This window comes from Ascaphus truei, chromosome 3 (assembly GCF_040206685.1).
Source record: "Ascaphus truei isolate aAscTru1 chromosome 3, aAscTru1.hap1, whole genome shotgun sequence".
Classification (NCBI taxonomy): Eukaryota; Metazoa; Chordata; class Amphibia; order Anura; family Ascaphidae; genus Ascaphus; species Ascaphus truei.
Window position 1 is genome coordinate 16,427,288 of NC_134485.1, and position 27,792 is coordinate 16,455,079.

Sequence of the window (27,792 nt, forward strand, 5' to 3'; positions counted from 1 at the left end):
GCTGCTGGGGATTGTAGTTCCCCCTCATGGCCTGTCCCTTTAATGGCCACTTCCCTGGGATCCTTTGTGCATATGCCAACCTCCCAAATGGCCGCCACACATCTGAGCCGTTCTGCGCATGCGCGCAATTCAAGATGGCGGCCCTGCTAGCCGGGTGCACTGTGATGCTCCCGGTGACCGGCTCTCCTCTCCAGCCTCCACCGCAACCTCCCTAGCACCTGCCAGAAACGCGTGTTCCACGGATGTAAGGGAGGGGGGGAGGGGAACCTTGCTATATATATTATAAGCATATAATATTTAATAAATATATTTGACCATAGAAGGTAATTGCCAGTCAGTTGACTTTCATTTGACTTTGCTGACTTTCTACATTTTTGGTGTGCTTGACTATTGCCTCCTTAGGGGGTGAAAATGCCATCATCACTAAGTACTGTAAGCTATGAAAGTCCTAATGAAAGTGTCCACAGGAAGTACAAATCTCACATAGTCACAGTTTAGTGTGGGGACCTTAGAAGGTTAGTCCCCTAATGTAAACATGCTTACACTGAGATAGTTACATAGTAGATGAGGTTGAAAAAAGACATAGGTCCATCAAGTTCAACCTGTGCTAAATTTAGACCACAGATACTTTATCCTATATCTATACTTACTTATTGATCCAGAGGATGGCAAACAAAAAACCCCAGTGTCATATCATCCAATGATATCTCATAAGGGGAAAAAATAAATTCCTTCCTGACTCCAAGAATTGGCAATCGGATTAATCCCTGGATCAACATCCTTCCCATGTATACTTATTTGGTATATCCCTGGATACCTTTCCTCTCTAAAAAGATGTCAACTAGTCACTAACCACTTTATTGCTGGGAGCGCTGACGACACATTGCCCTGTTATCTGTTGCCATACCATTCCAGCACCAATGTTGTTGAAGATGCATTCTCCCCATCAACCCCCTCCACGGCCATACACACTGATATACCCTTTTGAAGCCACAAATCTGGTGGGACCAGTGGACTCCCAGGATCGAAACCACGTAATCACTTCAGTAGCGATCATGTGGTACCTACTGACCAAAGTGGAAACGGAGGGTCAGGTAAATGTTCCCCATCTCCTATTCATACTCTACCTATTGCACACTGGCGTAGATGGGACACAATTGGAACAAAGTATCTTGGTACATTAGCACAAGATAATACACGCAATTTGCTGGAAACGTTCATTGGGGCCGATACACTAAGGTCCGTTGTGGTTATCACATGCTATTGACTTGAAGGGAAGTTAATGCCCGGTGAGGTGCGCTAACCCGTGACGGAATGTAATTACAATTGTAGGACGTGCTGCATATACACCAACTGATTGACACCAAAACCTCAATGTGAAGGAGCCAGAGAAAACAGAAAATGGCAAACGTCAAGGCATTAAGCACCATTCGCTGACTGAGCAAATGCAGCTGAAGCTTTTGCTTCGCTCGGATATCAATTAAGGGATGAAAACAGAACAGCATTTTAAGAAGAATTTATTTTCTATTACCTTTAAATATATTTTCCATTTTATTCCTTTGGAGCTTATGTTGTAATCCTATTCACTCTGTGGAGTGCAGGGGGCCGTTTTAATCTGTTTAGAGCCAAAACATAACTGTACTGCATATGGGATATTAAATGGCCCGGCTAAAAATATGAACAAAATATGTCCATTAGTGGGAACTGAGGGAGCTGCAAAATCCAAATAACTCAATTCAAGGTCAGCTCTGAGCATGTTTTTCACCGGGAAAGTGCATTTTTTTGGAGTTGAAATAGCTTTTAGACATCTCTATTTATGAGAACAGATTTTCATGTAAAGGTCAAAATACAAATGCTCCTTCTAATTATTCGTTGTGCGTAAGAAATTGATAGGCTTTTGATATAATATTACTTTATTCTAAGGTGCCTTGGTTTCTGAAGTCCCCCTCTACCACCCCCCCCCCCCACTACAACAAGCAAAAACCAGGAAAGCAAAGTACGTTGATTAACAAATAAATCCATGTAGATATGTATTTCTTCTGACATATTGCATCCCACCAGGGAATAAGCTGCTATCCCACTTCAAAGAACTGCAAAAATGTGATGGGAAGTGGTTTATGAATGTATTGTAGGGGGATTCGGGCAGCCATCTCTAAGGTGAGAGTGCAGTGCAACGTGGCAGCTGGTTGGTAACACTGTTCTGTACGACAATGTCCAAAGGAGATAAGCAGAGAAAAGGACAGGACACCATTATTACCCAACTATATGTGAGAGAGCGGAGGTTCAGGACACCACCTGCGTAGAGCCCGCACAAGAGCTATTTGTAAGGGCTCGTCCAGGGTGGCGCTGAGCGGGCGCTCACGCTAGACACGTTGCGACAATGTACGTGTCCTGCGTGAGCGGGTGGGCGCGCCTGCTCGGCGCTCAGCCGCTTGCCGAGCGAGCAAATATGAATTTGCCACTCGCACGCGCGTCACGTGAGCGGTTCGCCCAATGAGGGCGAACCAGCTCCGCGACGTAGAGGCCGCGCCCCCAGACGCGCGCACCTAGCCGACCAGGAATCGCCCGGATGAGCAGGACGCAGCGCTGGAGCGCCAGCGCGCCTCTACCCACCCTGGTTGAGGACTAATGAGCCTGTGAGTGGCGGAGGTGTGGCAGCCACAGAGAGGCTCATCCCCTCCGACACGTTCGCATCACTCAGCAGGAGTCTCTTATCCCGTCCAGTGTCCGGTCACATCGCGTTCACCGCGCAGAACGCCATCTCCTGTAGAAAATGGAGAACGAGGAACGAGCAGCACATACTGTATGTCGGCCCCTGATATAGTTAGAAAAATAGATATTTTGTTCAAGTGACCACTCCTGAGATGTTTATTTATATTTTTGGTGGATCCAAAAAGGTTGCTATTTCATTCATAGAAAATCCTGGTTTTAATTCAATGTATGGAATAATAGACAAGAAAGCCGCAATGCTACAACTAATATGACAAATTATATAGTACATTACTATGTATTTTATCTATATTCTTTCGTCATAATTTTGGGTCATTTAGTTCAATCGTTTGGCCAAAACATTTTAAACCTGCAACCACATCAAGGTAAGCCCATTTCGGCAGCTCCTACACTACCAATATACCATGTGTTGGGTTTGGCGCTTGCTTAGAGTATTATGTTTAACTCACTGTATGTAATATGTAAGTAAATTTATCATGCTGCTCAATCTTTTCTAAAGTACTTTGCATTTCTATGTCTTGCTCCTTACAGCTGTTTGGAAGAATTGAGAAGTGTGTACGTTGGGAAGGTTTGATCTGATAACCCCGCTATAATTGAGTAACAACTAGTGTAGTTAGATCCCCCCCTTCCTTGGGAACATGGCCTGCAGGTCAGACGTGGGTAATTGATATCCATGCTTTATACACTGGATGTATAAGCGTGAAATGTGAATATTAACAGCAGATAAGTAAACGAGTAGATTTAGTGTGGCATTATCCCATAGGTTTACCCCCGTTTCTGCGCTAGGGCAGGGGGGCTCCGCTCCAGTCCTCAAGACCCCCCAAACAGGTCAGGCTTTCAGGATATGCCAGCTTCAGCACAGGTCGACTGAGCCTGATTGAGCAACCTGTGTTGAAGCGGAGACTGGTTGGGCCATCTGTGCTGAAGCTGGGATATGTTCTTAAAACCTGATCTGTTGGGGGGGAGTCTTGAGGGCTGGAGTTGAGCACCATGGCCCTAGGGTCCTGTAACAACTTGTGTTACTACCTTACAGTCACAGGCCTCTAGTAACAGCTGTAAACCCCGACTCATAATGTACGTCCAGAATGTGTGTGAATAACACTAACATTTTCTACCCTCCGCTAGTGAATCATTACACACGTGTGTACTGAGCAGCAGCATTCCCCATCGGGCAATTCATTTTGCAGGAAGAGCTTCCTTCTTAAATCCAAGGCGAACGTAGGAACAGTTACTTTCATGTCACCCCCCAGGGAGGAAGTGGGGAGGAGCCCTGCTCACTTCTAGGGTCCGGAGTCCTGTGAGCTGACGGCGCTATCTGTTTCTTTTTGGTGCTGAACTGAAGCAGCTGTCAAGGGTCACCCGAGGACAGAGTCTGCCGGAGAGCTGGCTGGTTACAATGAAACCCTACCAGCAGGGTCTGAAGTAAACACAACATCTCGTCCAGTAATCATGTCCCCAAATACAATCTTCCAGCAGTCACAGACTGTAGCAAATAGTGCTATTTCAGCCTAACTGCAATCAGACACGTTGTTTTACAGAAAAATATATATATATACACACACAAATAGATTTTCAGAATAAGTATAGAAACTATCTTTGAAATTAATCATTTGCATAGATTTTTCCATAATTCATAGTTACAGCTCCTTGTGGGGTTTTTTCCCCACCAATGTATTCATCCTATTTTTAGTATAAAATACTCTGTTATTTTGGAAAGAAATTGGAGTCCAACATGATGGTTATTTAAGTAATCACGCAGCTTTCTGTTGCAATATGCTGCAGGTTTGCGTGGTCCCTACTGCAGTGAGCCCTAAACAGGTCAGCAAAATGCAAGAGAAGCGCAACTAAACTTTCAAAGTAGGAAAAGGAAAACGTTAAATGGCAATTGTCTTTGAAGTGGGAATAGCTGGTTTAAAGCTCTGAGCACAGGAAAGTAAGGTAACATACATTTGCCACTACAGTTAGAATCAGAAATGCACTAAAAGCTCTATGGTTTCCAGATGCCTCTTATCTGCAGATGTCTCTGCTTACAGCGGATGGTTTGATTTCTCGGTATAGGAAAACAACTAATGATTTGATTGTTATATTATTGTCATTATTATACACCTGCAAGTAATGAATCGGGTGTCTGACTATCGGATCCGCTAACTGGATCGTTTTGGCTCGGACTGGTGATGCCCTGGGTGTCAGTAAGGGAAGCACTAGCCTTACAGTTATAAAGACGGACTCCAGTATTACACACTGCGTCATCTGTGTGTGACCTTGAACAGCTCATTGTATTTCTCTGTGCCTGAACTACACAATGATTGCAAGCTCTTCAGGTTTGGAAATAACTGTCGTAGTGGAATAATGGTGAGCGCATCAGATCATCAAAGGAGATATATATATATATATATATATACACAAAACAGAATTAATATTACCACATAAATATGTTCATACTAATCTCACATGTCATACATAGGGAAGGGAGTGGTGATAAATATAAAGTAATATAAAGCTGATAACTTTATATTATATTACTTTATATTTATTACTTTATATATATCACCACTCCCTTCCCTATGTATGACATGTGAGATTAGTATGAACATATTTATGTGGTAATATTAATTCTGTTTTGTGTGTGTGTGTATATATATATATATATATATATATATATATATATATATATATATATACACAAAACAGAAGGATCCTCTAAGGGTTGAGCTGCAAACTAGAGGACAATACTAAGGGGCAGTATTGTATTGTTATCCTTTTTGTGGTTTTATTGTTACCTTTTGATTGTATGAGGTATTATTTTTAGGGCAGCGCCATAATCTCTTCTACGTTGGAAATAACCGTACCTGCATTCTTCCTTAGAATATTCCTCTCTACACGCACTGGTAGCATTGACAATAGTTCTATTACTACCCAGGACAATTCCCTTTAACGGGTAGGGTACAAATGAAATAGAATTTAAGTGTAGCCGCTTACTTGATCTGTCCTATTGCACTTCCCTGTGTGTGAAACGATGCCGTTTTAATGTATAAAATAATAACTTTTAAAATAAAAGTGTTGTTTGCGGCCCTCGCCTGGGTTTTTTTTTTTACTATTCTCACCGGGCCACTGGGGAGAAGGTGTGTTAAGTGTACGGTGCTGTTCTTGCAATCCCTGGCTGTGCTGTGCTGTGCTGGTGACTCTTGCTGCAAAGCTCGTGAATGTGAGAATGACGTGTCTCTCAATTCTTTCTCAAACACGGAAGTCAACACCTTTTTTAGTAAAAGTTTTCTTTCCCTCGGGAAAAGGAAGGGAAATGCTTAATTTAGTGCACTTTCGTGATTATCGCTACAGATGTGATGATAAAACGGAAGAGAGATGGAAACTTCTTTATTATAAAAACTGGAGGCGTAAAAAAACTAGTCTCATTACTCTTCAAGTTGGGGTTTTGTAAGCAATGTACTGTGTTAGAGCAGGGGTGGGCAACTCCAGTCCTCAAGGGCCACCAACAGGTCAGGTTTCCAGGCTATCCCTGCTTCAGCACAGAGGGTGCATTAGGGATATCCCTGCTTCAGTGCAGATGGCTCAAGACTGAACCACTGATTGAGCCACCTGTGCTGAAGCAGGGATATCCTGAAAACCTGACCTGTTGGGGGCCCTTGAGGACTGGAGTTGGCCACCCCTGTTTTATACTCTGTTTAAAGGGAATGTGTATATTCTGTTACATTCCTATACTAAGCAATGTTCTTTGTATTGTTTCCATGGGGTTTGTACCAGTACTATGGGAAGACTTGAAATAATAGACAATATTTGCTGAAGGTTTCTTACTGCAAGTCGAAAAATACATGTTATACTGTTTGCATTAAAGATTGCAAGCGAAAGCCCTCGCCCATTTTCTTCACTTTTTGTAATTAAAGATATCTGTGACAGATAATCACAATAAGACGTCATTCAGGCTTCTGGATATCGTTATATATATGCTCAGTGCAGGGGCGGCCAACTCCACTCCTCAAGGGCCACCACCAGGCTAGGGCTTGAGGATATTCCTGCTTCAGCATAGACTGAGTCACCTGTGCTGAAGCAGGGATGTCCTGAATACCTGACCTGTTGGTGGCCCTTGAGGTTCTGGAGCTGGAAGCCCTTGCACTAGCGTATTACAGGAAAGGGAATCTATAGGTATCTCTGCAGCTATTTAGAAGCTTCATTGTAGGTTGTGATTCCTGACAAACATTGATGCTCTTCTCAGATAAAGAGCTCCAGGTGTTCTCTGTGACTCTGTACACACTATCATTTCCCCTGTATAGAACTGTAATGTTAGCCCACGGAAAGATCTCACATCCTATAACAGATCGGTCCAGCTCGAGGACCAATACAAGCTTCGAATGAAGCTTATTTATGCCCTCGGCATTAAGGTGAAAAGAAACCACTTCAGTACTGAGAAAGCAGAAACGAGTGTGTAGTTAATGCCACAGCTTACGGTGGGATGGCAGGTGAGGGCAGGGTGAGGGCTCCTGTGAGAAAGGGTTAGGGTTTCCTGTGAGAAAGTCCAGTACATGGCACTCTGTACACGGACCTCCGCTCACTCATCAGGAAAACACTGTACCTAACCCGTACCTAACGGAACCCCAAAACACAGGCAATTCTCAGGCCTTCCTGATTGGGTGCAGTATTTGAATATAGCTAATAAATAAGCTTAAAAATGGGACTCAGTATATATATTGCTGGGAGAACCAATGGCCAATCACACCAAAAAAGAAGCTAAAGTAATATCCCAAATTTTAAATGCTACAAGGTGTACAATCGCCAAAAATTGGAAACAACCTGCCCCCCCCCCCATCCTCAAACCAAATAAATAACAAAACGTGGCATATAGTCTATATGGAAAAACTCTCAGCCTATCTTAACAGTTCTACCTCGTAATTCTCGGAGATTTGGGCTCCTTGGTTTCGTCACACAGGTATATCCCCATATATAGACTAGACTACTTGGAACAGAGTGATACATGTGGTATTTAAACTGTTGCTCACTGTGTTATATTGTTACAAATGCTGTCCCTTCCCCCCCTTCCTGATCTCCCTCCCCCTTATTGTTTCACATTCAGTTCATTTGTATTATTGTATCCCCCCCCCTGTTTTCTTTTTTGTATACCCTATTTCTTTATGCATATAAAATGATCAATAAAAAATGTAAGTTAAAAAAAAGAAGTAGGATTGTCTATTTGTACTTGGGGAGATTAGCCTGTGGCAGGAATGTGGGTACCACCCTCTTCCATTATTAGGGGTAAAACCCCAGCATTTTCTGGGTCTCTGTTCTCTTCTTTAGATACTTGGAAGCACACAGGCATACTTGTTTTTGCTTTATACAGCAGTCTGTTCATTTTCTGAAACATGAGCTGCAGCTTTAAAATAGACTAGCACAATTTACAGTGGTTTTGTCGAGATGCTAATTTGCACCTCAAATACCTGCATACAAAACAGCTATTTTAAATGACATGGCTTTGAAAATGCACTGTTAACTAGCTGTCCTCTTGATCATAGTTAACAGAGCAGAGCATTTTCTGTTATTTTGCACTGTAGGAGGGATTAGATTCAGACTATAGTGCGCTGTGGAAATTGATTCGGAAAGCCCGCAGGAGGCAGGACTGGGCTTCTGACATGAGAAGGCAGCAGAAGAATAGGACGTATTGTCGGCCTTGGTTTTTGATAGGCCATTCTGATGACATCTGCAAAATATGCCTGTTTAGCATGAGAAACGGGCTCTTTCTATCCATGCTCTAGCCATGCCAACTGACAAACAGTAAGACCAGTTCAGTTGAGACTAGTTTTTTCTTCTTTTTTTTTTTTTTTAATCACAAATGCTCAAGTATCCTCGTATGGCCTTGGACTGATGTAACCAGAGAGAGTAGGACAAGAGGATTATATTATTCAAGCAGTGGGTTCTGTTTTAAGGAAACGTGGCCTCTCTGGGAAGCTGATGCTCAGGCCTTCTCCATGGAAAATAATGTGCTGGTTAAAAAGGAATAATGAATTTTACTAGAGAAATGTAAAGTTTCCCCCCCCCCCCCATTTGGAGAATGTAGCAGGAAACGCATTGGTTGTTTTGTACTTGGCTTATGAAAAGGAATGGTCAGTGCTTGGTACAGGTACGAAATGACCAAATGATTACGTGTAGATGTAGCACAGAGGCCATTGCTTCCGCTCACACAACACATCGTGTTATAATGCAGATTATAGTCTAAAGCAGTAAAATTCCAGGCATTACTGAAATCCCTGCTCTCTGATTGGTTAGAATTCCTGGCATTATCCATTCAGTACTGCCTGGAGTTTTTGCCAATTTGCCAACTCACCTTTCAGAGATACAGGGGCTCGCGCTGAGGATTTGAAATAAGAAAACTGCCAAATTTAACATATCATGTTTTAACGCAGAGTATCACAGAGTTGCCATATGATTCAATGGCAGTGATAACACAACATATCATAGAATATTGTACTATAATGCGTCAGTGGAGGGGCAATGATCTTTGCTACATCTCAATCACAATAATGACCGTTGCTACATCTCTATCACAATAATGACCTTTGCTACATCTCTATCACAATAATGACCTTTGCTACATCTCTATCACAATAATGACCTTTGCTACATCTCTATCACAATAATGACCTTTGCTACGTCTCTATCACAATAATGACCTTTGCTTCGTCTCTATCACAATAATGACCTTTGCTACGTCTCTATCACAATAAAGACCTTTGCTACATCTCTATCACAATAATGACCTTTGCTACGTCTCTATCACAATAATGACCTTTGCTACGTCTCTATCACAATAATGACCTTTGTGAATCAATGCTTTGCCCTTCAGCCAATGTAATATTGGAGGTGGAAGTAAAACCAAGTGGCAGCAATATTTGGACATCATACAAGTTGAAGTCACTCACCTGTCAATAAATATGAAAAACATGACGTGTGGAAGTTTCATTTATTTTGTGCAGTGTGTTAACTCAGTCATAGTATAGAGGCAATTCTCTTTATAAGGCCGCTTTCCATTTCTCATTGCGGGATGGACCTTTTGGCAGAATTTGAACGATGACGGTTAGTGCTGCGTACGCCCTGTGTTTGTCAATAATTTGTGAGGAGGCTGCACACCGAAATCAATGAAGTTAAGGCAACATCGTGCGCAAGATGTTATTGTCATTGCAGTTTGAATACTCTGATAATGCCCCATTGATGACCATGGCATTTGCCGCTCTTGTCATTCTTGTACATTGATTTCAGATGCAAACCAGCAAATTAAGTCCAAAGTTCACGATTTGTGTATCTTGGCATTGAAGAGGCTGTGAGAAAGATTTCAAATGCCAGCTAGCTTTGGCAAGAGCTGCTTTTCGCTGTCTCAGCACAAAAACACAATGACAGCGACCGACAACAAGGCACGTTGGCATCATCAGCACAGCCAGTCCCAGTTTTTAAAAGCCTGGTGCGCAAGTATTTGTGAGGTTGCCATGCTGATCCCTCCGAAAACGTCTTGTAACTCTTTCAGTGAATGCCATGCTTTTCCCTGACGTGGTTTGTAGTACAGCAGGGCCCCGGGTATACAGCGGGTTCCGTTCCAGGGGCCCGCCGTATAGTGAAACTCGCCGGAAAGCGGATCCGGCGATTTTCAGTTCTGTGCATGCACGGCCTATGGTCTGCGCGCGCAAACTACGGTATGTGTGCGCAGACAACGGTCTGCGCAACCGCCCGGTCTGCACATGCGCGACTGAGGATCAAAGATGGCCCCCTTCTCGGTGCCGCCGTATCGGCGGATCGCCGAAACGTGAAGCGCCGAGAAGCGGGGCCGTGCTGTTTGTCAGAAAGTCTGCTCTCCAAGATCGGCTACTCAGCCTTTACAAGGTACAACATCATAATCTTTTCATGGAGTGGTGCATGGTGCCTGATCTGGCTCTGTTTTGTATATGCAAGTAAGGGCGCTAAAGAGGTTAAGCAGATGTGATGCTTTCAAACTAATGTTACAAGTAGTGGAGGAGCGGTTACATGGCAGAGTGCCTGCTAGCACAAGGGGATGTAGCTCAGAAGCTGTAGGGTGGCAGGTACTGTAGAGCTAGGCACATTTTTGTTGCGAATTTGGATCTACCTTGCATCGTCCGGTTCCTTTAATCCACGGATTTCCATGAATCCGTCTCAAAAAGAGTGATTCGTCTTTTCCCGTTTCTTTTCCTTTTTTTTATATCACCGACAGTACCATCCGGAAATTCCGCAATCCGTTGGAGGATTTTACCATTCCGCGGATTCTGCAATCCATTAAAATTTACCAGCGGATTGTATCCAATAGCGGTTTTGGATTAATCCATACGGAGTAAAACTGGAACAATCCATCAACGGATTGCACACTACGGAACGGATTTTGAATGGAAAGCTCGGGAAATTCAGCGACACAGATTCTGACACTTTTGCCCGTCTCTAGTGGCAGGCTTAGGGGAAAAGTGAGGAAGGACTTCTTTACCGAAAGGAGGCTTGGTCAATGGAGTAGCCTCCCAACGTAGGGATGGATCTACAGAGGTCCGTTAAATGTTTTTTATCATGACGTTACCCCCATTTAACTAATCGATATTGATAACGTATATTTATTTATTACATTTTTATAGCGCTTTTATCCAAAGCGCAAATACAAAAATAGAACAATACACCAAAATCTATTTGAATAAGAACAATAACTGAATAGATGCAGATGAATAACAAGGAGCCCGAAGAGATAAAGAATGAACAGAAGTGAAAGAGAAGGAAGGAGATGAGTTTTAAGCTTCTGACAGAATTTGGAAAGAGAGGGAGAAAGACGGACATCAAGGGGCAAGGCATTCCAATGAAGAGGAGCAAGAAGAAGAACGGTACGGAAACGAGAGGGAGCACATGGGGGGAGAAGCCAAGAGAAGCTGAGAAGATGAGTGGCGAGTACCAGAGGGAATATAGAGAGGAAGTAATAAATAAGAAGGAGACTGTGAATAGATTTGAAGGTAATACAATGAAATGTAAACAGAATACGCTGTGAGAGGGGAAGCCAGTGAAGTTGATGGAGTAAGGAAGAAGAATGGGCAACGTGGGGAAGATTAAATATAAAGCCTTTATCTTTAATCTCCCCCACTTTGCCCATTCTTCTTCCTTACTCCATCAACTTCACTTGCTTCCCCTCTCACAGTGTATTCTGTTATAAAGCGCGCAGCAGAATTCAGTAGTGTTTGGAGAGGAAGGAGTGAGTAAGCAGGAAGACCAAGAAGAAGAGAATTGCAATAGTCAAGACAAGAAAGAATTAAAGCGTGAACAAGAAGTTTAGAAAGAAAGAAAGAAAAGAGCTAACCCAACACAGATCCAGGAGTTGGAACCTGCAAGAACGGGCCAAGTGGAAAATCTGTAGAGATAAGAGAAGAACCAAAAGTATCACCAAGATTGCGTGCAGAATTTGGGAAGGAGATAGAAGAGGTCATAGATGTAAGTGATTTAAAACGAGAGACAGAACATGAAACACAGACAGAGCTCAGTGCTACATCCATATATATATAGATGTAAGTGAGCAAGAAGAAGGCGGTAAGGAAAGAATCTCGGTCTTGGAAAGATTAATAGAAAATAAACGAGAGTGCATCCATGACTGAGGAGCTGAAATATAAATCTTCTTCCAAGGATGGAACAGAGCAGCGCTCCAGAGGTCTTGTACAAAATTGGCAGTTTATGGAAGTGAAATCAACGTTTCGGCCCCCAACTTGAACTTTGTCAAGATGTTAACGTGTCACATAAACATCCCTTGTATACCTATTAAAGGGATAAAACATCTGTGCTGTAGTGGTCATCACGCAATTGCTTATGTTGATGTCATAACGAAGAGCAGAAAGACAAGAAGATAAGCGGGCATGAAGAGAGGCAGAAAAAGACGGAAAAGAGAAAACGAGGTGAGAATCGTCAGCAAAAAGATGATAGTAAAAACCGAAAGAAGAAATGAGATCACCATAGATTGTAAGCTCTACAGGGCAGGGACTGTGACCGCAAAGAAATGTCTCTGTAAAGCGCTACGTAAAAACTAGCAGCGCTATACAAGAACAAACCATTATTATTATCACCAAGATAAGATGTATAAAGTAAAAAAAGGAGGGGACCAAGGACCGAACCCTGGGGAAGACCAATAGTGGAAGAAACAAAGGGAGAATGAGTGTTGAGGCAAGATACCGAAATACCGTATATCCACAAAGGTGATGAGCGTTACAATGCCCTCATGTTAACCAGAGAAATATGGGATCCCTAACTGTTAACGGAAGTCTGGTTTACTCATATGCAAATCATATGCTAATGAGCTGTTAGCCTAGCATCGCATATCCACAAACTTCCGTTCATGTTAGCGGATGGAAATAATGTTACGATAATTAGATCACACCAAAACCTGCCGGGACTCACATCGAGACCATCATTATCATAACGTTATTTATTGTGGGAATAGCCTACAAGGAAAAAGGGCCGCTCTAAAGTGGTACCCAAATTATTGTACAGCGTATAAGACTTAACACTTTCATTACAAAAAGTTGTATGTCATTCAAATATATATTATGGATCATATTAATGTCTGAAACACATCAAGAGATGCATCTAATAATGTATCGTGTAGTTGATCTGATAAACTATTAAAGTGAATGTAGGATATGTTTGTCTGGCCTAATATGGTATATAATCCTGACTGTATTAAGTATGGGTGTACAATAATGTGTCTACATATTATAACAAGAATTACCAAGAGGCAGAAGTAGCGAACAAAACCTTTATTCACACACACTTACTTCGTGTGCGTTAATTGGAACGCACGTTATAGTTTTGCCGATGTGCAGAAAATTGGTTAATACGAAAATCCCCTTTAATACAGCTAACGTAACGATACTTGTTTGCCGTTAGTAGCCCGGATTTAATGGAGCTCTGTGGATCTGCCCCATAGGTGGTAGGGGCAAATACAACAGTGAAATTAAAAAATGCTTGAGATAGCCATTAGGTTACCCTAAATATGAAGAAAGCCAAGAGTCACGTCGCGTCTGAGGTTTTACAGCAAATAGGAAAATGGGCAGATACAGAGGGCCACGTGAGACACGGAGGTCCACGTGGCTCTTACCTGCCGTCACAGTCTATGTTTACTGCACTATTAAAGTACTTGTAAATTAGTGAGGAATATTCCATCAAAGAGTGTTAACATAAAAACACCGTCCCAATACCACCCTCTGTTCTATTTTAGCAATTGTTTCTCAGTGGCTACTATATCAGTATGTCATATGTAGTCCCTAAAGCCAAGTTCCACGTGACACTACAGGAATATATTAATCCGTGGACTGGGATTTTTTATTTTATTCACACGTGAGCTCATGTCTCAAAGAAGGAGCCTGCGCTGAACGACAGTGTTTTCATTTTTTTTATTTTATAAGCTGTTTTTATTTGTTAAATCCGTTCAGGAAATATAAACACCTGCGAAATGAAGTGTCCGGGAGGTTAAAATGGAGCTCTCCCTAGAGCCCAGTGCAGTATAAAGGTTACCATGGTAACACCAGGCGCTAGTGACGAGGAAAATCACAAGATGTAACATAATATTTAACATTTTTGTATGTGTTTAAGTACCGGGGGAAGATACCAGCATTATATAAGGTGCTACTGAAGGACTGGAGTTGGCCTCCACTGCTATATTGTGAGTGTTTATTTCGGAGAGCGGTTTCATGGTACTGAGAGAGCTGGGGTGACTGGTTCCAGGTTCACATTATTCACCTGTAAAGGCTGCCCATGAAACCCAACAACTTAACCCTGATTCTGCCAGTGAGGGGGGTAATCAGCTTTACTACCAGCAGGTCTACTGCAGTGTTTCTATACCACAGTATGTGTTAGATTCATCTATATATTGTGTATATACTATATATAAATCTACATATTAGCTATGTATCTACCAGGTTTAAATCATTATGGTGATGCTGTACACACTTAATAGCAAATGTTTGAGAATGCCTGAAGTAGCTGAGAGATAGTAACTATATTTTACAGTATATAGCGCTTTTCTCCCAATGGGACTGAAAACGCTTCACAATTACAGTATAGTGTGCGGTACACAGCACATACTGTGCCTGAGGCACATGGAGATAAAGTGACTTACCCAAGGTCACAAGGAGCCGACACCGGGAACTGATCCAGGATCCCCTGCTTCTCACTCAGTGTCGTCCGTGTTATCAGAGTCGGCACCTTTACTCACTAAGCCACTCCATGTTCGCTTTTATTCTTTCTATCCCTTTAAGTGCCGGAGGAGCCACGGCCCCAGGGTGTCACTCGCGATCACGTGATCGCTGATGATGGAACGGAAGGGGAGGAGTCCTCTTTCCGTTCCACTTCATTATAGATAGGCGCAGAAAGCGATCTCCCCTAGAAAAACGAGCAGGGACTTTATATGGAGATGTGTGTACACATACACGGCTTTTTTTCGGGGGAACACGGAAGGAACATTGTTCTTGTACCTTTTTTCATAGACCACGTAGTACATTTTATAGCATTATTGTGGTAATCTAAAAAAAAAAAAAATTCTATGTTTTATAAACCAATTAGTGTAGAATGTAATCATTATTATTTACAAAAATAACAACACAAATTTGACACGATTTTGAAATGTGTATATTATTGTGCATGTCCAAGAATAATTTTCAGCCCACAATCTGGCCACGCTGGGCGCGTGTCGGTTGAGCTCTCTGTGGGATTCCGAGAATTTCCGCAGGAGAAACCAATTGTGGGGGCCTCGTTAGGGATCATTCTGCAATAGACACCAATAGCAAACAGCGAAATTGACACATTAATCCCACTGAAGGCAGGACTCAAATTTGGCGTCTCTTGTGACACTTGGCCAGAGTTCCGTCAATATTTTATTGTATTGATTTTGCTGCCACAGGCTGTACAAGGCTTGTTGTTGACATTTCTCAAATAAAAAGAGCGTCTTCTATTTTAGAGCTTTATTTTTTGTTGTTAAAAAAAAAAAAACCCCGTAAAAAGTGGTAAGGGAGACTTGGGGCAGCTTTTCACAAAATCACCCAAATCCAGCAATGATCTAAAAGGAAAAAATAGTGCACGCCTCATAGTGTCAAAACAGATTTGATACATTGAATGTAGACCAAGAATAAAAAATTCTCCCTCACAAACATAGAGTGAATGTGCGCGTCTCATAATGACCAGCCCGATGGTATCTGGGATTGGTGTAGGTCCTCTCCTGCTCGTGATCAGGTACTGTACTTCAGGCTCCGCACGCTCATCGTATTGGTAGGAGGAGGTAGTCGTAGAGCAGGATCACATCCACCACCGTTCCTTGACAGCGTGATGACGTATAGCGTAAACTAACGTCCCGACGCGTTTCGCTGCAGAGAGGGCTACTTTATATAATATGTCCAGAAATAGCCGTAAGAACGCCTGCTGGGAATAAATAGAGGAATTGGGTTAAGGGAGGATTTAAAATAATTTTACATGCAGCCTCACATGCAGGTCTGATTAAAATGAGACAGCAACAGAGAGGTACAGTATAGCATGCACATGGATTATAGGCAGGTGAGAGGCATCTAACATAGAGGGCGTTCTACATCTGACAGCGTTCGTGCCAGTCAAAGCATTATCGCATGGAAACTCCCATTGACTATGATGAGAGTTTCCATGTGATAGGGCCTCGATCTGCAGTTAAATGTATACGCTAACTCTCAATGAGAGGGAATGGGCTCAACTAGACATGCCGGTACGAAGGAGGAAAAGAAGAGATCGCTCTGCATGTGGCAAGAGGAGTTAGTCAGATGTTCATGGAAAAAACGAATCGCACTGTAGCAATGTTACTGCCTTAGGCCTCGGGCATAGACACTTTGCCCGTCCGTGGGCGTGTCTGGGGGCGGGCCAGTGACGTCACGGAGCTGGTTCGCCCTCATTGGGCGAACCGCTCACGTGACCGGCCCTGCGCTCCTGCGAGCGCCAAATCTAAAATTTTGGTAAGACACACGCTTCCGCAAGCGTGCGCGAGCCCCTGCTAAAGCCGCTCTCATTGCGGCTGCAGGGGCTCAGTGCTGAGCGTGAGTGCGCCTCAGCACGCCTCAGCAAGGCTGATCCTACTATGTCCCAGGCCTTAGAAGTAGGGGGACCTAATTCGAATTTCATTGTCTGCTGTTTGTGTCTTGATCTTAAAGAAATCTATGTGCAGTTGTAACCCCACCTTTTTAGCTCTCAGACTTATGATTATGGGGGCCTGAGTCCTATTGATAACTTAATAGGCCACTTTAAAGCTTCAAATTATTATTATTTATTATCTTCCACATTGCTTTATCCCAGGCAGCAAGGACTTTCTCCCACTTGGACATTTCCTCGGGCATTCAGGGGGTCCGGCAGGAGCGTAGAGACATTTCTTAAGATCAGAACAAATAAAAATATCACATCCACACGTCTCAGAGAGGTCCGCAACCCGGGCTTTCCCCGTTATGTCTTAGCATCCCGTGTTTCTGCTGCAGCCGGGGATTCTGGGTAATGGCATGCACATGAGCACTCACAGTGAATAATTTTTTGCTTCTTCTCCATCTTAACATGGATCCCTATAAACGTATGCCTGCCGTGTTACACCGCGTTATTCCGCACAGGCTGGGTTACAGAAGTGCACAGCCAGTAACCCTGCTCACAGACAGCTTTTTAGGAAATGTGAATTGCTGAATCAAGAAGAGAAAACACAAATGTGAGTTCTAATAGCTAGTAGAGGGCAATTCTCTCTCAAAAAACATGTTTGATTTCTTACATCTTTAAAAAAAATTAAGTAAAGTACAGCCGGTAGCAGCAGAATAATCATTTTTTTCTATTATTTTATATCATCCAACGATTGAATTATTATTAAACAGACTGTAATGTGCTAAATCCTCTGAGAGAGTCACTGCGCAGAACAGCAAAAACTTGGATGAATAGTAATTTTAACCAAACCCCCCCCCCATTATTAATTGATTATTATTATTAATGATAATAATAGTACAGCACTAATAATAATGGTATATTTGTACCGTTTTCAGTATTTGAGAGAGCTGAAACATTGAAATAAATAAGAAAATGGGGTCTCAGCGCAGCATTGGACGATGTGCACCCCCCCCCCCCCCGTTATCCGTGGCAGTCACGACATTCTCCCTTCAATCCCAGTACTAATCTTTTCAGTGATGAGAAAAAAAACCCCACCGCAGCGACCCATCAATCCCGTGCTGGACATTAACGGTAAAAAAGCTGCCGTTTAATTACTGAAAACAAATCTACTTTGGCTGATCTGTTAGCCTACACATTTTAATCACGGCCGGATCCTGCCCGTTACAGCAGCGCCCCCACTTCTGGGAGAATGACCCCCCCCCTGTACTCCCCCAGTGTTACTCCTGCTCATCGCAGAATGACTTGTGCTAATGAAGCAGGACTTCCTCAAAGCAATAAGAAATATTCATCTGCAGCACACTTCAAAGTCATTTAACCCCTACTCAGCCGGACGGGTGAGAGGAACACGCCCTGTGCACAGTGGTTAAAGGTGATTTTGTACAAATCGGCATTACTCAGCCGTTTCCATAATCTGAAAACCTTTTTAGAGAATTATTTATTTCTAATTATATTCGGCAGGAACCCTGAACGCAGAGAAATCCCTGCTGCTTGTGTTGGCGTTTTTTGTAGTATAGTTTTTTTTTTTTACGTCATTGGAACAGATTTGTTCGTTGCTGTGGGGACTCTCCGGTTCCCCAGATACAGTTTTAGGTGGTTGTTTTCCCTCTGGGTTCAAAGATTCAAATGTTATTGTGAAGCCCTTTGAGAAATTGGGAGGAAATTGCTGTATGAAATATAGTTGTTGTTATTATTATGTAACTCCCTGTGTGATGAGCTCCGCACACACTCGCACTGTCGCCTGGCAGGTTCCTCTCCAATGTGCTTTGGACATGTGACTGTAGTGGACATTAGAGCAGCCAATGAGAGTGGCTGTGGATGAGGGAGAGGAGCCGTTAAGAAGGGGGCGGCCATGTTGAATCAGATCTGCGTGGATCTGAGCGCTATCGGGTTGGGTGGAAGATTTCAGAGTGTGCACGTGGCATCATAGCGTATTGTTAATGAGATACCGGATCCTTTTAAGAGAGAAAAATCTGAATGTACAATTATAGTTACAAACTCCGTTATTGTAAGTGCGATTAACGACGTCAAATTTAGTAGTACTTAAGTGTTTCACTTGGTCAGTTTTACGGAAACTTTAGGTATTTATAAAAGAAAAGGGGGCTTCAGCAATGGGATCGTATAAACGGGGGTTCCTCGGGGAGCAAAAGAGAGAGGTTCAGAGGGGAGGACGTCAGGAAGGTAGGGACGCTCGTTACAAAGCGTAACTGCGCCAGTGCACATCCCTGCTGCTGTGTGGGCCCTGTGGCAGTGAAAGGGACAATTGGCTGATACGTTGGTATCACTATTGTGCATGTTAATTAATGAATGAATACATTTATATCTCTATGAGATCCTGTCACCACATCCGTATGCCCCCGTGTAACTGATGGTGCAGGAGAGACGCTGTGGGGAGGCCTGGGACAGGCTTCTTTGATGTGTGCATCTGTAAACTGCCAGCTGCCATAGGCAGTTTTTGAAGCTGTATCAATGAGACCCTGCAAACGCGTGCAAGTCAGATCTCAGAAAGCCCCGACTAACTAGAGCAGGGTGGGGGGGGGGGGGGGTCATCTCCAGTCATCAAGGGCCACCAACAGGTCTGGTTTTACGGATGTAGATTAGATCTATTACAATTAGATTGTAAGCTCTTCGGAGCAGGGACTCCTCTTCCGAAATTTTACTTTTATGTCTGAAGCGCTTCTTCCCATCATCTGTTATTTGTTATTTATATGATTAATGGCGCTATATAAATAAAGACATACATACATACATACATGTCCCTGCTTCAGTGCAGGTGGCTCAATCAGTTTGACTGATCCACCTGTGCTGAAGCAGGGACATTCTTAAAACCTGGCCTGTTGGTGGCCCTTGAATACTGGAGTTCGCTACCCCTGAACTAGAACCTTTCGCGTCCCCAGGGTCCAGTCACATATTGCTTTGTGGGACTCCGGCAGCTTAGAGGGTTACCTCTGTTAATACATACGTGCCACTGCTGCAGTAAGGGTAGAAGCGGCATGCAAAGCAAATGACCAAAGTCATTAAAGGCACAATGAGGAAGGGAAATCACAAAGTCAATGGCAGTTAACGCCGATTTAAGCTCCGATACCAGTTACCGGAGGTTTGCGAATCCCCCCCCAGCGAGTAATACGACATTACTGTATATACAAGGTATTTGATGACCAGCCTAAACCAAGGGTGGCAAACTCCAGTCCTCAAGGGTCACCAACAGGTCCGGTTTAAAGGTTAGCCCGGTTTCAGCACAGGTGACTCAATCGGTGGCTCAGTGAGCCGCCTGTGCTGAAGCAGGGATATCCTTAAAACCGGACAAGTTGGGGGCCTTTGAGGACTGGAGTTGGTCACCCTTCGTTTAAACAATCCTTTTTATCCTGCCCATGATTGATCAGAAGATCTCTTTGTAATGGTACATTTGGGAGAATATATTTGAAGAAACTTTCAAAGGAGAAATTCAAGGGGGCCGTTTAAAAAAAATATATATATGGTTACATTTGTTTTTTTTTTACACAGGATTGAAGCAGGAGGTCTCTGGAGCTGAACTCCGTTACTTTCACCTCCGGGTACCCCCTGGTTCCAGAAATACGTACCTCCGGGGGGGGGGGGGAGGGAGGGGGTGCAGGTATCACCTGAAAGTTTAAAGCTCCCGCGTCACGCGGGCCAATAGGAAGCTGCACCAGATGACATCACGGCTTCCTGTTGGCCGCAGGGCGCGGGAGTTTTGAAACACCGCCATTACGTGAACCCGAGCTAGTGAGCCGGATAGGCTATCGGCACCCCCCCTACGGAGGTAAATATCTCTGGAAGCAGGGGGTTCCCGGAGCTGAAATTACTGCGGGTCAGCTCTGGAGACCCCCTGCTTCATTCCTTCAGTAAACCATTAAAAAGGGAATAAAGACAGCCAGCTTGGATTGCCGCTTTAAGCGTTTCGCTCCGCAGAAGTTACGACAATACAGGAGGCTCATCTAGTACATATTCAGCCTATTCTGCCCTCCGTCTTCGCTTTCCTTCATCCTTCCTTAGAGTTAATGCTGAATCACCTGGCAGGAAAATGAAATCATTGTAGGTCAGACAAATGAGCAGCAAGATTGTCCGGGCGGCCCTTATCTGTCATTAAATTCTGTGTGTCTTCCACCCGGAAGAAATACTACCATTACCAGCAGGTAGCTCTGAATTGAAACTGTATATAAAAAAAAGAAGAGCAGTAATAAATGAAGGTAGCAATAAAGGTTTCACAAGTGGGATTAATAGAGATTTGCTTTATAAAGTGGAAAATGACCAATGGAAAAACTAGAAACAGAATGTGCGATGTATGGTGAAACGGTGGCATTTACTGTAATAAACCCACGCGTGGTGCATCTAAAAGTGTCTAGCAATCAAAAGTAGCACTTGTGGGCACATTCACATGTCTCAGACAGGTCTGCCTTTCCCCATTATCTCTTAGCATACAATGCTGCCACTGCAGACAGGGATTCTGGGTAATAACATGCAAATGAGCACCCGGTGTCACCTTTTACTTCATGTTCATTTTAACATGGACCCCTATAAGCTTATTCCTGCCGTATTGCACAGCTTTTCAGCACAGCCTGGGATAAAGTGCACAGCCAGTAACCCTGCTCAGAGACTGCGGTTTGAACCTTTGAGTTTGCAATGTGAAGATGTGATGTTTCAACCACACATTATATAAGTTATGGTGGGTAAAAAAGTGACAAAAACCCTCCCGCGTACACTGTACAGCAGATACATGTCTCAGACAGCGGGTGACCAGATTTACAAAAGTAAAAACAGAGACGTATTAAAAAAAATATTTAGAAAACAAATGACATCGCCAACTGCGCCAGTCCCATTTCTGTCTCTCCGTCCGTTCCCCTTGACACACACACACACACACACACACCCTCCATTCTCTCTCCCCTTCCACATCCCTCCATTCCCTTTTCCCCCATCCACTCTCTCCCCCACTCCCCATTGTGTCTCTCTCCCACTCCCCATTGTGTGTCTCTACCACTCCCCATTCTGTGCGTCTCTCACCCCATTCTGTGTGTCTGTCTTCACATTCTGTCTCTCTCACCCCATTCTGTGTGTCTTTCTTCACATTCTGTCTCTCACACCCCATTCTGTGTGTCTGTCTTCACATTCTGTGTGTCTGTCTTCACATTCTGTGTGTCTGTCTTCACATTCTGTGTGTCTGTCTTCACATTCTGTGTGTCTCTCTCACCCCATTCTGTGTGTCTCTCTCAGGGCCGCCAACAGGGGGGGAGAAAAAGGGTACTGGCGTCCCGGGCCCCGCCAGTTAATTAAAAAATAAAAATAAATTGGCGCCGGGTCTCCCAGATGGCAGCGCCGGAAGTAGGTTGGGTTAAGCTTCCGGCGCGCCAGCGTGAGAGGGAGGCCCGGTGCGTGCAGGAGCAGCATCGGAGACAGGTGCAGCGGGGCCGGCGGCAACTGCTGCGACCAGCCGCCGGGCCCCCCGCAGCACCGTCACCTCCCTCCCCCCCAGACACCGGACCGTCCCGCTACCACCCCCTCCCCGCAGCATCGGGCCAAAACCGCCGCCCCCCCCATTGCCACCGGGCCGCAGCATCGGCACCCCACACCCCCCCACAGCATCGCCCCCCCCCCCCCACAGCATCGGCACCCCCCCCCCAGCACCGCCGCCACCACCCACAGGTACCGGCATGCCGCGCCCCCCCCCCCCCCCTCCCCCCGCAGGTAAGTCTGATTTTTATATATATGTATTGGGGGTGTTGGGGTATTTTTTATATGCATTGGGGGGGTTGGGGATTTTTTTATATACCTTGGGGGTTGGGGTATTTTTTTTATATGGATTAGGGAGGTTGGGGTATTTTTTATATGTATTGGGGGGCTTGGGGTGTTTTTTTATATGTTTTGGATATATATATATATCACACACATTCCTAGTAATATATATATATATATATATATATACATTCCCAGTAAGATATACATATCTATCTTACTGGGAATGTGTGTGTGTGTATATGTATATACAGTATGTACAGTATTGGGTAGGTGGGGTTTTTGTATGTATTTGGGTGGTGAGGTTGTATATATTTGGGGGTGGGAAGTTTTTTGCATTGGGGGTGGGAAGTTTTTTGGTATATATCTTGTGGGGGGAATTGTGTGTGTTGGGGGGGGCGGAATGAGTGAGCGTGGGGTAATTGACGGAGGGAGAGGAGAGAGGAGGTGAGTGAGGAAAAGAGTGAGTAAGAGTGAGAAGCAGGGGAGAGAAATACATGCGAGGCGGGAGAGTGAGATGGGGTGAGACGGAAGGGAGAGAAATACATGGGCTGGGTGGGGGGAAAGAGAGGGGGCTCGTGAGGTGTGAAATGGGGGGGGGGGGGGGGGTGGCGGGCAATACCGCTGACACGGGGGGGGGGGGGCCCTGCTTAAAATGTTTGTCCCGGGCCCTACGATTTCTGCTGGCGGCCCTTTTCTCTCTCACCCCATTCTGTGTGTCTGGCTTCACATTCTGTGTCTCTCTCACTCCATTCTGTGTGTATCTGTCTCCCCATTCTGTGTTTCTACAGACGGGCCCTACCTGTCACTGTGGAGCAGGAGGGTGGGAATCCATCTTGTGCCCTAGCAACAAACACCAGCGGTTTTCACTGACTTCCGGTTCTTACTGCTTGTGCGCCTCGCCAGCCGGCCAGCCGTAAGCCCCGCCCCCACTCCTCTGCAGCCCGCTAGCAAGCCCCGCCCCCACTCCTCTGCAGCCCACCAGCCCCACCCCGCACCCACTCCTCTGCAGCCTGCCAGCCGTCAGCCCCGCCCCCACACTCCCCTGCAGCCCGCTAGCCAGCCCCGCCGCCACTCCTCTGCAGCCCGCCAGCCCCACCCCGCACCCACTCCTCTGCAGCCCGCCAGCCGTCAGCCCCGCCCCCACTCCTCTGCAGTCCCGCCCCCACTCCTCTGCAGCCCGCCAGCCCCACCCCGCCCCCACTCCTCTGCAGCCCGCCAGCCGCCAGCCCCGCCCCCACACTCCTCTGCAGCCCGCTAGCCAGCTCCGCCCCCACTCCTCTGCAGCCCGCTAGCCAGCCCCGCCCCCACTCCTCTGCAGCCCGCTAGCCAGCCCCGCCCCGCCTCCACTCCTCTGCAGCCTGACAGCCCCGCCCCGCGCCCACTCCTCTGCAGCCCACCAGCCCCGCCCCCACTCCTCTGCAGCCTGACAGCCCCGCCCCACCCCCACTCCTCTGCAGCCTGACAGCCCCGCCCCGTGTCCACTCCTCTGCAGCCCGCTAGCCAGCCCCGCCCCCACTCCTCTGCATCCACAGCCAGACCCGGCCTCTGCTCTCCTCCCTGCTGGCATCCTCCTGCTCTCCAACATTAAAAACCGGGACAGATGTCAAAAAACGGGAAATTTTAAAGAATGTCGGGGCACCGGGACAGACCTACAAAAAACGGGACATCTGGTCACCCCACTCAGACAGGTCTTCAACCCTGCCTTTCCCCACAATCTCCCAGCATGCAATGCTTTCACTGCAGCAAGGGATTCTGGGAAATGACATATACGCGATACCCCTTGAACCATCTCAAAATGATTGAATTACATTTTTAGGGCCCTTTGCAGCTTACAGCCAAAATCTTCAAGTAGACCCCCCCGGAGTGTATTTGTGAGGTTTTAGTAAGTAAAATACAACCTTTTGTCTTCTAAATGTTTTGTTTATCTGTTACAGAAGTGCTGCACATGTATATGGAAATCTGACCGTGCTCTCCGAGTGTCTGTGTTTATTGGAGTCAGTTTCAGCATTAACCAGCTACAGATTTATTCTATTGGTCCTGCGTTTGCTAAAGAAATGACAGCGTATGGAATAATATAGGGTAGCGCTGAATGCGGTGTCTCAGATTCCTATTATTCTCTACGAGTTGGAGGATCACTTTTCCATACACGTTGAACTTCTTTGGAATCCAGGTTTTGCTATGTCACAGAAACGCATCACTTCCTGTGTAGTGAAGGTGTATCAGTGATGTCATCATGTCCTGCAGGAAGTAATGTTGCAGAAGACACAAACATGTAGAACAGTAGTTTTTTGTTTGTTTGTTTGTTTTTTTACATTATATTGTTAAAATTGGACAGAAATTAACTTTAGGTTTATGGTAATGCCAGGTTACTGTTTGTTTTTTGGCTGGTCCTATGGCTTTGAAAAGCTCAGATTGAGCACATATTGGAGTAGATCAGGGTAGCCAAGTCCAGTCTTCAAGACCCCCCAACAGGTCAGGTTTTCAGGATATCCCTGCTTCAGCACATGGGGCTCAGTCTTCAGCTTCAGCACAGGTGGTTCAATCAGTGACTCAAGTCTTTGACTGAGCCACCTGTACGGAAGCTGGGATATCCTGAAAACCGGACCTGTTGGGGGGTCTTGAGGACTGGACTTGGCCACCCCTGGTGCAGACGCACAGGGTTTCCAGATTGGGTCTTGTCGTGAGTTTCCTTTGTGCAGATAAACCCTTTTCTCTGCTCTATTGTTTAAGTTTAGCTACATGACTGGTGGGCTCTTAGCAGCTTGGTTCCAGAAATGAGTGCTGTGAACTCCAGCAGATGTTCCTTCTGTTTTTAAGCCAATAGAAACTAGATGCATAATTTTTTCCATTACCGCAAGTGGTGTTGCTCCAAGTTCTCTGAAAGTGATGCAGGCTATTTTAAAATAAGATGTGGATTAGGTTTTTCTATTTGTCGGTGCATATTATACATTTACATGTGCACGCATAAACCAATGTACAGTAGTGTCACATACAATAAAGAATGTTTTCTATAACGTGTTCTACCTAACTGGATGCTTGTAGTCAGCATAAAGTCGTGGCCACTGACGGCTTTCCCGGGGGCCCAGGACTGCAGATCCACTGGGGCCCCCACTGTCGGTAGCATTGCTAGGCACCCCCCTATCTCACCTCACCACTCTCTCACCTCTTCTATTCCCCCCCCTCTCCCCCGCCTAACACTGCCCCATGTATTTCTCTACCCGTCTCTCACTTACTCTCCCTGTCTTACACTCTTCCTCTCTCTCCCTCCCACCTTCTCTCTCTACCTCGCACCTTTTCTTGCTCACACTCTCCCCCTCCTCTCGCACTTTATACCCCCCCCTCCTCTCACTCAATCATCTGCTGGCCACACACACAAACACAAAACTACTCCTCCCCCACACATACACAACTATCCCCCCCCCACACACATACTCAGACACAATTTAACCATACACACACAATTCAACACCCCAAATACCCACACACAATACCCCCACTATACCACCACTATACACACACATAATACCCCCATAATACCCACACACAACTCTCCCTCACAATATCCACACACAACTCCCCCCGCACACACACATACAATTTGACTCCCCCCTCCAACACACACACACACACACACACACACACACACACACACACACACACACACACACACACACTCACACTCACACTCACACTCACACTCACACACACACACACAATTCAACCCCTCCCACAATACCCACACACAAAACCCCTCCCAATCCCCACCACAATATACACCAAAATCCCCACCACAATATACACCCCCAATCCCCACCACAATATACACCCCTAATCCCCACCACAATATACACCCCCAATCCCCACCACAATATACACCCCCAATCCCCACCACAATATACACCCCCAATCCACACCACAATATACACCCCCAATCCACACTACAATATACACACAAACATTTTTACCTCCTGTGCCACGCTGGTGCCACGCTCAGATGCAACTTCCGGCGCTGACCGGCGGGGGAGGAAGGTAGCAGCAACTGTGGCCCTGCAGCAATCAGAGGCCTGGGAGCCGGGCAAAGAAGTTAGGCCTGAATTCTGGCAAGGGCCAAATTTCAGCCCCGGCTGGGCCCACGTAGCCACCGAGTCCGGGACAAGTTGCCCCGCCCCCCCCCCCCTGTCTGCGGCCCTGCATACAGTAATTGACTTACTTCTTACAGTATGTGGACATATTTCTAATAAACAGTGTCAATGTTCCAAAATTGACAAATGGGGTTCAGTTGATAATAAGTAGTTTATTTAATACATAGTATAGTATGATCATACTCATTCAAAAGTCTACAAGACTCTCTCTGCCAGGGAGTGTCCAGGCAGCAACCTTTATACATACAGGCATACCCCACATTAACGTACGCAAAGGGACCTGAGCATGTATGTAAAGTGAAAATGTACTTAAAGTGAAGCACTACCTTTTTCCCACTTATCGATGCATGTACTGTACTGCAATCATCATATACGTGCATAACTGATGTAAATAACGCATTTGTTACAGTCTCTATAGTCTCCCCGCTTGCGCACAGCTTTGGTACAGGTAGGGAGCCGGTATTGCTGTTCAGGGCGTGCTGACAGGCGCATGCGTGAGCTGCCGTTTGCCTATTGGGCGATATGTCCTTACTCGCGAGTGTACTTAAAGTGAGTGTCCTTAAACCGGGGTATGCCTGTACTTGGTTCCTTTGTCTAAAACAGTTACTAGGCAGATTATACTAACCACTCCTTAATTCTTAAACCAATCATATAACAGCTCATTAAACCTGGTTAAAACTGGCCTCAAAACAGCTCTGTATAGGAACCAGGAATGTGGGCGTTACTTTAGACACATTCGTAAATCAATTTAGGAGCGAAATCTCTCTTTTACACCAGACACATTCCTTCACACAAACTGGATACTGGACATAACTGACTTTACAAAATGGAAACTGAACATCACTTTCAATCCTTCTCCAGAGACCCCCCAGTCCATTTAAAAAATATATCAACAGTATCTTCATTTTGGCAATATTACTTTGTCGACAGTTTATTAGCATTTAAAATGGCAGTGCCACCTGCTTAGCGCAGTAGATTGTATTATATGAAAGACCCT

General features: G+C 45.0%; 1 protein-coding gene across 13 annotated transcripts in view; it reads left to right on the forward strand.

Annotated features, from left to right (window-relative positions):
- The window catches only part of ZBTB20 (zinc finger and BTB domain containing 20), an 876,097-nt gene that overhangs the window by 426,204 nt on the left and 422,101 nt on the right, over window positions 1-27,792 (forward strand). The gene's annotated exons all lie outside the window — the stretch shown is intronic.